The sequence below is a fragment of the Triticum urartu genome, chromosome 3 (assembly GCF_003073215.2).
Source record: "Triticum urartu cultivar G1812 chromosome 3, Tu2.1, whole genome shotgun sequence".
Lineage (NCBI taxonomy): Eukaryota > Viridiplantae > Streptophyta > Magnoliopsida > Poales > Poaceae > Triticum > Triticum urartu.
Genome location: NC_053024.1, coordinates 672194350 through 672205800, shown reverse-complemented (window position 1 = coordinate 672205800; position 11451 = coordinate 672194350).

Here is an 11451-nt window from a genome sequence, read left to right as displayed (position 1 = left end):
CATATAATCACCCAAGTGTTCAATCATATTTGAATTGTATTTCAATTGTCTACCAAAATAAGCATTAAAATCTTCTTGCTTAGCCATAAATTTATCAAACTCATCTAACCATGGGCTAGCAAATTTAGTAAATGGAATTTCAGCTTTATCATATCTGTAGAGAGAATTTACCTTTACTACCTATGTGTCGAGTTATAAAGACCATGAGTTTCTTCAATAGGTAAAAGGATTAAGATCATATGTTTCTTCAACAGGCGGTAAATTAAGACCATGTATTTCTTCAATAGGAGGTAAATTCTTAACATCTTCAGCTTTAATACCTTTTTCTTTCATAGATTTCCTTGCCTCTTGCATATCTTCAGGACTGAGAAATAGAATACCCCTCTTCTTTGGAGTTGGTTTAGGAATAGGCTCAGGAATTGGCTCCGGAGGTGTCCAATTATTTTCATTTGTCAACATATTGTTCAATAGAATTTCAGCTTCATCCGGTCTTCTTTCCCTGAAAACAGAACCAGCACAACTATCCAGGTAATCTCAGGAGGCATTGGTTAGTCCATTATAAAAGATATCAACTATTTCATTTTTCTTAAGAGGATGATCAGGCAAAGCATTAAGTAATTGGAGAAGCCTCCCCCAAGCTTGTGGGATACTCTCTTCTTCAATTTGCACAAAATTATATATATCCCTTAAAGCAGCTTGTTTCTTATGAGCAGGGAAATATTTAGCAGAGAAGTAATAAATCATATCCTGGGGACTATGCACACAACCAGGATCAAGAGAATTAAACCATGTCATAGCATCACCCTTTAATGAGAACGGAAATATTTTAAGGATATAAAAGTAGCGAGTTCTCTCATCTTTAGTGAACAGGGTGGCTATATCATTTAATTTAGTAAGATGTGCCACAACAGTTTCAGATTCATAACCATGAAAAGGATCAGATTCAACCAAAGTAATTATATCACGATCAACAGAGAATTCATAATCCTTATCAGTAACACAGATAGGTGAAGTAGAAAAAGCAGGGTCAGGTTTCATTCTAGCACTTAGAGATTGCTTACACCATTTAGCTAATAACCTTTTAAGTTCATTTCTATTTTTGCAAGCTAAGATAGCGAAAGAAGCTTCTTGATCAAAAATATAAACCTTAGGAATAACAAGTGATTCTTCATCATCACTTTCATCAGTATCATCAGATTCAATATTTTGAATTTCTCTAGCCCTAGCAATTTGTTCATCAAGAAAATCACTAAGTGGCACATTAGTATTAGGCATAGAGGTAGTTTCATCATAAGTATCATGCATAGCAGAAGTGGCATCATCAATAACATGTGACATATCAGAACGAATAGCAGAAGCAGGTGTAGGTGTCGCAAACTTACTCATAACAGAAGGTGAATCAGGTGCAGAGCTAGATGGCAGTTTCTTACCTCCCCTCGTAGTTGAGGGATAGATCTTGGTTTTTGGATCTCTTAAGTTCTTCATAATGATAAGCAGATATATATCCCAAGTGACTTAAAGAATAGAGCTATGCTCCCCGACAACGGCGCCAGAAAATAGTCTTGATAACCCACAAGTATAGGGGATCGCAACAGTTTTCGAGGGTAAAGTATTCAACCCAAATTTATTGATTCGACACAAGGGGAGCCAAAGAATACTCTCAAGTATTAGCAGCTGAGTTGTCAGTTCAACCACACCTAGAAACTTAATATCTGCAGCAAAGTGTTTAGTAGCAAAGTAATATGATAGTAGTGATAACGGTAGCAAAAGGTAACAGTAGTAAAAGTAATGTTTTGGTATTTTGTAGTGATGATAGCAATAGCAACGGAAAGTAAATAAGCGAAGAACAATATGTGGAAAGCTCGTAGGCAATGGGTCAGTGATGGAGAATTATGCCGGATGTGGTTCATCATGTAACAGTCATAACCTAGGGTGACACAGAACTAGCTCCAGTTAATTGATATAATGTAGGCATGTATTCCAAACATAGTCATACATGCTTATGGAAAAGAACTTGCATGACATCTTTTGTCCTGCCCTCTCGTGGCAGCGGGGTCCTTACGGAAACTAAGGGATATTAAGGCCTCCTTTTAATAGAGAACCGGAACAAAGCATTAACACATAGTGAATACATGAACTCCTCAAACTACGGTCATCACCGGTAAGTATCCCAATTATTGTCACTTCGGGGTTAACGGATCATAACACATAATAGGTGACTATAGACTTGCAAGATAGGATCAAGAACACTCATATATTGATGAAAGCATAATAGGTTCAGATCTGAAATCATGGCACTCGGGCCCTAGTGACAAGCATTAAGCATAGCAAAGTCATAGCAACATCAATCTCAGAACATAGTGGACACTAGGGATCAAACCCTAACAAAACTAACTCGATTACATGATAGATCCCATCCAACCCATCACCATCCAGCAAGCCTACGATGGAATTACTCACGCACGGTGGTGAGCATCATGAAATTGGTGATGGAGGATGGTTGATGATGACGATGGCGACGGATTCCCCTCTCCGGAGCCCCGAACGGACTCCAGATCAGCCCTTCCGAGAGGTTTTAGGGCTTGGCGGCGGCTCCGTATCGTAAAACGCGATGATTTCTTCTCTCTGATTTTTTTCTCATCGAAACTCAATATATGGAGGTGGAGTTGGAGTCGAAGAGGCAACAGGGGGTCCATGAGGTAGGGGACGCGCCCCCCACCCTCGTGGCAAGGTGGTGGGCCCCCTGGCCTTCATCTTTGGCAGGTATTTTTCTTATTTTCTGAAAAGTGGCTCCGTGAAGTTTCAGGTCATTCCGAGAACGTTTGCTCCTGCACATAAATAACACCATGGTAATTCTATTGAAAACAACGCCAGTCCGGGTTAGTTCCATTCAAATCATGCAAGTTAGAGTCCAAAACAAGGGCAAAGTGTTTGGAAAAGTAGATACGTTGGAGACGTATCACCGTGCGGTACTACCGCCTAGCAGGTGTGGTACTACCGCTCGTACGGTACTACCGCTCCTCAGGCGCGGTACTACCGCACGGGCCGCGGTACTAAAGCTCTACTGCCGCTCCGAGCCCCAGTACTACCGTGCCACCGCGCGGTACTACCGCGACTAGGAGCGACACTAAATTTTTAGTACCGCGTGACCAGGTCGTACTACCGATGCTATCAAATCTTCTTCATAGCAATTACCATATGCATTTTCTACTAGTTTCTTGTGTTTTGGTGTGGTCTTTGTTTTGGCTCGTCTCGCTTCTCGTGTGTGTTTTTTGGTTTGTGTGTGTCTCAGGTGGTGGCTCCGGTGTCCCTGCTCGTCGTTCCAATCCAAGCCGTGACACGGGTTCCAAGCGTCTGCGCAATCAAGAGGATGTTCCAGAGGGCTCCAATGCCCCCAAGCGCAATGTCAAGACCACTGCTAGCAAGGTCAAGGAACCATCAAAGGACATGGATGAGATACCTCTTGATGAGTTTGTCTCTCTTGGGAAGATCAACCCTTATGCGCATCCTCGTGCAAACTTCAGAGGGAATGAACTGTTTTGGACCAAGCAGCATAATCTCATTTACTTGGATGTGATCAAGGCCAAGCAGAATCTGTATGTGGATGTGCACTAGATCGACATGCATCACATGAGCGAGGATAAGCATCGTCACTACTTTGGTGAGGCCTTGGACCTCGTGCAGCAGTTTGCCATTGAGGATCTGATCTCTTTTCATCTGGACTATGACACCGAGCTGGTGGCCCAGTTCTTTGCTTCGGTACACTTCCACTCTGGGGAGGATCGAAGGATGACCTGGATGACCAATGGATGTCAGTTGAATGCTACTTGGAAGGAGTTCATGGATTTGCTCAGAGTGCCTGATGAGGGGCTCCACACGCCGGTTGGTGTTCGCCCTCATGCAAACACCGAGTCAGCGAACAAGGACAAGCTTCTGTCGTTCTATGTTGAGAACAAACTAGCCAGTGGCAAGACGACGTGGGTGCTCAACCCGTTCCTTGACATCATGCACCGGATTTTCCGCCACTCCCTCTTACCTCGCATTGGGGACAAGGACAAGGTGCATGCCTATCTTTTGGACATGTTGCTCATTTGAGAGGAGGCCCGAGTTTCTCAGACTCAACCACTTGATGTCTCACATATCATGTGGTGTGACTTCAGTTCGCGGTATTCACCCGCAAGGTACCCATCTATGGTCCATATATGTTCCTCCTGATCTCGAAGACTTGGGAGAAGATCTATCCCAATGAGGAGTTTCTAGCCCCTGACTGGATCTGTCATGACTCCATCAGACTCCGCATCAAGCCCTAGTGGTCTAACACTACTACTCGTGTCGAGGCTGGGGCTGCTAAGAGGGCTGCTGATGAGGAGGAGATTGAGGAGGAGAGTGCAGTTGAAGACAGCTCTGTGGGATATGCACCTCCCTCCACTGAGCCCTCATGGCAAAGAAGCTGAAGGCCAAGATGAAGGCCTTGTTCTGCATGCAGCCCAAGGGGCAGTATCGGACTCACGTGGCCTCCAAGGAGAGTCGCCGCCACGACAAGAAGATCATGAGGGTTTTTGGAGAGGATGTTTCTGGCAACTCCGAGGAGCACATCACTCCAGAGGCTGAATGGATGGCAAAACAAGGCTACAGGTGGACTGATTCTGAGGAGGAGCACATTCCCGCTGCCGAGTCTGACGAGGAGCGTGCGAGCGACTACTCCGCTTGAGCCACCACTTGTGTTGTAGGTGTCCTCTCTGCCTTTTTGGCGTCTCGATGCCAAAGGGGGAGAGAGTGTAGGGATTTGCTGTGTCGTGTCGTGTTTGCTTCGCTTATGTTTGGTTTGTTGAACCTTGTTTGCTTTGGTTTGGTTTGAGTTTATTTGAGCGTGTGAGACTTATCTATCATATGGTGTAAGACATATGCACTCTATCTATCGCACCTTACTGGGCTTATGATATATTGTGCTACTTAGTTCATGCTCTTATCTACTATCATGCTTAGTGTTAGCATTGTTATTGCAAGATTTGCCATGTCTATAAAATATAGGGGGAGTGTTGATCCTAGTATGTGTGCCGTGCAATCCAAAGCACTCATCTAACTAGCACACATCTAGGGGGAGCCCGTCTATATTTTAGAGATGTATGGTTTGCTCATGTTCTATTCTTTCTCCCTTGTGCAAGTCCCGTATTGTCATCAATCCACCAAAAAGGGGGATATTGTAAGGGCATATTTATCCCTAAGGTGTTTTGTTGATTGATGACAATGCATTTGCGGACTAATCATGTGTCTCGAGTATTTCAGATATTTCATGACTAGGCACAAGACAGTTAGGAGCCCCTCGAAGATTATTGAAGACGGCGTTTTTCTATGTTCCTTTTTCGGTGGATTTGAGTCGTATGAAAGCCGTACTATTAAGAGGGGGTCCGCTTTGGAAAGGTTTGGGTGGAATCGTCACATACACGTTTACTCCTCTTTGCACCGCCTTTCCTTTAGCACTTTGGAGCATCCTCCGTTTCCTCTTGTTTGTGCAAAAACAAGTTTTCCTATTTGTTGCTGTTCTGAGGCTTGCGGTAGTACTGCTCTTCGGAGCGGTAGTACCGCAGGCCCCTGCGATAGTACCGCATGCCTTTGCGGTAGTACCGCAGGTGGTCACGGTAGTACCGCTCCTTGGGAGTCGTAGTACCGTTAGCCCTGGTCCGGCACAGCACTAGTAGCGGAAGTAGGAGCGGATGTAATTTTTTACATCCGCTCCCCACGCGGTAGTACCGCTTGCCTTCAGCAGTAGTACCGTGTCGGACTTTTGCACTATTTAGAAATCAGCGGAACTTTCCACGGATGTTCTTTTGTCCACGGCCTTCCCAGGCTGGTCCAACCCTGCCTTGCGGTAGTACCGCAAGGTGGTGAGGTAGTACCGCAAGGTGGTGCGGTAGTATCGTAAGCCCTTGCGGTAGTACCGCTTGGCAGGCGCAGTAGTACCGCTTGGCGCGGGCTGGTTAAGTGGATAACGGTTGAATTTCTCTCTCCACTATATAAGGGGTATCTTCTTCTTCGAGTTGACTACCTCTTCCAACCATAAGCTCCATTGTTGCTCCAAGCTCCATTTTCGCTCGATCTCTCTCCCTAGCCAATCAAACTTGTTGATTTTCTAGGGATTGGTTGAGAAGGCCTCGATCTACACTTCCACCAAGAGAAATTCGATTCCCCCCACTAATCCCTTGCGGATCTTGTTACTCTTGGGTGTTTGAGCACCCTAGACGGTTGAGGTCACCGCGGAGCCATATTCCATTGTGGTGAAGCTTTGTGGTGTTGTTGGGAGCCTCTGATTAAGTTGTGGAGATTGCCTCAACCTTGTTTGTAAAGGTCCGGTCGCTGCCTCCAAGGGCACCAATAGTGGAATCACGGCATCTCACATTGTGTGAGGGCATGAGGAGAATACGGTGGCCCTAGTGGCTTCTTGGGGAGCATTGTGCCTCCACACCACTCCAACAGAGACGTACTTCCCCTTAAAAGGAAGGAACTTCGGTAACACATCCTCGTCTCCATCGGCTCCACTCTTGGTTATCTCATACCTTTACTTGTGCAAGCTTATTTGTGTTCTTTCCCTTGCTTGCTTGTGTGCTTGTTGTTGTTGCATCATATAGGTTGCTCACATAGTTGCATGTCTAGACAACCTACGTTGATGCAAAGTTTAATTTGGTGAAGAAAAGTTAAAAATTGTTAGTTGCCTATCCCCCCCCTCTAGTCAACTATATCGATCCTTTCAACATCGCCTTGAGATGGAAAAGTGTATTATCTATAAACAAAACTGTTTATCAAATCGCTAGGCATGTGCGCATGCTAGAATACAAACAAATCAGATAAAGAAATGATGAAGCAGCCTTAAAAATGAATGGTATGCAATCAACCAGAAAACCTAGCCCCATAATTAAAAAAAATCCAATGCACCAAAAAGACCATCAAATAAAGAAACCAATATCAAACACCAAGTGTACTGCAAAACAAATCTCACAATCCACCGGTAACTCCCATAGCAATAAAAGTAAGAATAACAACAAATCCCACCCACCTCCTCTCCTCAATTCGTCCTGCGAGAAGAAACCATCAGGGGAGATTCCACCTCCTCCAACAAATGGCCCTCGTATCCACAAACAGTTGAACCAACTGCATGTTGTTCAACTGCACGTGTGTGTTGTCCAGATGCATCAACTCCACACCACCCTGCCCCCTTAGGCTTCAAATGACCAAACATAAATCCAACCTCCCTATCACTTGATCCCCCACTTATGCGCAAAAAATCCAGCAAAAACCCAACGTCATACAAACCATATCCTTCCTCGAATGACCCTAACACCACAAGGCTAGCATCAACATCCCTTGAGGAGCAATCTTCGCTCCAAAAAAACAAGTACGCCACATGTCCTGATATTTTCATCTACACATCAGAATATATACGATCAACACCAAACAACCCCCCTCCCACCCCCAAAAAACAACTCGAATCATCAGGAAAAGGGGCTCTTGTTTCTTACCTCGGTCTTGATGAATGGGTGCATGCACTAGGATCGACTCCTTGTCGGAGACGGCGTCGATGGTCGCTGAGTAATGAAGAGATAATGGGGATTGGGGCGAGAGCGATGCAATTAAGAGGAGGAAAGTAAATGAAAGAAACTAACGCCTCTTAGGAATGGATTCGTCATCACTACGAGTCATAAATCAACAATCTCGATCTACTTACGACAAGTCTGTCCGTTCCATTTGGCACACTGCGAATTGCATGGTCCCTACACACCAATTAAAAGGACGACCACGAGCCATGCTAGTGTGTAGCCACGTGAAACGACAACACGATAAATTTGCATTCCTCAATGAAGGTTTGACCAATGTACTATTTTGATGTAGTGACCTCACAATTGACAATACATGGTCATCATGCACGAATGCAATGATACATACCAGATGATAGATGCGTTGCATATATATTCTTGAAATACATACTTAAATCAAGACTGGCATATGTGCACTGTATTTATGTAACTCATTAACTTGTGGATGAATGCCATTTTGAAACATCATAAATCTTAAAAGGGCGTGCATAGCGCACGAGCATATGCACTATAGGTCTTTAGTTTGACAGTCTGATGTGCGCGAGATGGGATCCGAACGAGTGATCGGACACACACACAAGCGCTAGATGGGACATGTAGATTTACCTCTCTGCTAGTGCATGTATTTTTCACTACAGCGACGTGAGATACCGATACCCCTCCCCCTTGCCAAACCAGAACATGTTGAGTGGCCATGGAATAGCTTTACCCCACCTACTGCATGGTAAGAATTTGGCAAAAAAAACTACCATAGAAAAGATCGTGAATAGTGTGCCTCCCCTCGAAAATCACTTAATCCACACCCCTCCTCGCCTCTACTTTCTCGAAATATTAAAGAGCGGAAAGAAAGGTAAAACACATTCAAATCCTTTATACATAGCATAATCATATAATATTTCATGCAAAAAATTCTAAATTGTTCACTAATGTTATGGAATGTAATTTAGTGAAACATGAATAGCATATCCAAACCATCACACACGAAAAAGGTGGGCACATAGATGCAAACAAATTCTTAGGAATGTACAAGCACTTTAATGTCGCTAAAGAAAGTTGTAATATGGTAGGCATTGAACAAACTAAAATGTCATCTTGCTGGAGGTTCTTTATGCATGCCCCTTGTCCAAAAGTCCACAATTAACATCACCTGATTATCAAGAACAACAAATAACACATGGGTAGCAAGACACACGACAAACATATCGATTCGGTGTTTCTAAGGGTGATTGGGGCAACTGATCACTCTCACCATGGATGTATGTGCGTAAAATATCTTCACCTTCAACAGGGACTCTCCCTTGAGCTTAAATACCAACATGTCATTTTCCTTGCCATGTGTTGCTGCAGATTGAGACCATCCATGGTTAAATACAAGCTCACCCGTAAATCTCTAAAACTCCACAAACCATGAGCACCTTTCGCATGTCTTCAGCTTGAAAGACATGGGAATCAGGCCCTTGATCAGCGCCTTAACCCTCTTGGGATGACTTGCATGTAGAGGTCATCCTCGTCCTTCAACACACATAACTGTGATGGACGAAATTCAACTACAAAGTGCCCGATCCTTGGAGGTTGGCATCTCCCTCTTGTCATCGCCACTTGCCTGCCCGGCGCCATCGTCACTTCTACATCACTCTTTGCCTCTTGATGATCCTAGAAGAAAGAAGACTAAATTTTTTCATGTCATCCAAATCATCGGCATATGTAGCTAATATAGAAATTAAGGGTGAATCATAAAGCATAGGTAACATGGGGAACCCAACATGTAACTTTGCTAAATGCACATTTTTAAATGTGCACATAAGTGATAAGCGTCGCCTGACCAAGAACTCACAATCTATGTGCCCAAACTCAAATATGTAAGCAATATCGATGCACAAACCTTGATTTGTCATCGTTTCGTTAAAATAGCACAAACAGAACATGTTTGCACAACTATCGACGTTGGCAGCTAGTTACTTTTGTATAATGTGAATGAAAGCATGTTATCCTATTGAGTTGAGTAGACACAAGTTGGTATTTTCAAGACTAGCTGGAAACATAAGAGGTGTGCTCAACATAACAGGCCCAATCGATAACATGACCATTTCCATGACTTAAAAGACTTATCAATGTGGCAACTTCGTAATAATAATCATGAAAATTACTCCCTCTATGAAGGAATATAGGAGCTTTTAGATCATTAATTTAGTGATCTAAACACTCTTATATTTCTTTACGAAGGGAGTATAATACAATCTACAGTGGCACGGGTGTTAAAGAAAAGCACATAGTGGCTTGATTACAAGCAGTCAACACAAATGATGAAATCATCACAACGATTGGCAATCACATCACCCCGAGATGGAAAAGTATATTACCTACAAACAAAACCATGCATAAAATCCCTAAGCATGTACTATGCATGCTAGACTACAAACAGATCAGACGAAGAAATGATGAAGCACACATAAAAATGAATAGTGTGAAATCAACCAGGAAACCTAGCCCCATAATTCAAAAAACAAAATTCCAATGCACCAAAAGGACCATGAAAGGAACAAACAAATATAAAACAGCAAATGCACTGCAAAACAATTGTCGATATCCAGCTAGTAACTCCCATAAAAATAACATGAGAATAACAACAAATCCCATCCACCTCCTCTGCTCAATTCGTCCCGCTAGAAGAAGCCATCAATAAAGATTCCACTTCCTTAAAGAACTTGCCCTTGTATGCACGAACAGTTGAATCAATTGCATGTTGTTCAACTGCGTGTGTGTTTTGTTGGGATGCATCAACTCCCCATAACCATATTTCCCCTTAGGCTCCAAATGACCAAACATAAATCCAACCTCTCTATCACTTGATCCCCCACTCACTCGCAAAAAATTCGGTAAAAACCCAACATCGTGCAAACCATAGCCTTCCTCGAATGGCCCTAACCCCACAAGCCTAGCATCAATATGCCTTCTAGAGGAATCTCATCTCCAAAACACAAGCGCGCCCCATGTCCTGAAATCTCCATATACACATTTGAGTCTATACACGCCACACCACACAACCCCCCCCCACCCCACTGCCAAATTGTCTATAATAGGAAGGAAAGCATATCATCATGTTGAGTTGAGTAGACACAAGTTGGTATTTTCAAGACTAGTAGGGAAGACAGGAAGTGTGCTCAACATACTAGGCACATTTGGTAAAAACATAGCATATTGTCTAGTAAGAAAAGAAATCGTCACCCACAAAAAAGGTGGCAAAATTTTAAGCATAACCTCACAATGCTAGACTACAAACAGATCAAATAAAGCAACGATGAAGCAGATATAAAAATGGATTGTATGTAATCAACCAGGAAACCTTGCCCATAATTCAAAAAACAAAATTTCATTGCGCCAAAATAACCACCAAAGGAAGAAACCAATATCAAACATCAAGTGCACACCAAAACAAATCACGCATTCCAGCCAGTAATCCCATAACAACAACAATAAGAAGAAGAACAACAAATCCCACCCACCTCCTCGCCTCAATTCATCCTGCTTGAAGAAACCATTAGGGAAGATTCCAGCTCCTCCAAGAAATGTCACTTGTATCCACAAACATTTGAACCAGTTGCATGTTGTTCAACTGCGTGTGTGTGTGTTGTCCACATGCATCAACTCCCCACCACCCTGCCCCCTTAGGATCCAAATGACCAAACATAAATCCAACCTCTCTATCACTCAATCCCCACTTGTGCGCAAAAAGTTTGCCACAAACCCAATATTGTGCAAACCTTAGCATTCCTCGAATGGCCCTAAACCCTACAAGCCTAGCATCCCCATCCCTTAAGGAGAAATCTCTGCTCCAAAACACAAGTACGACCCATGTCCTAAA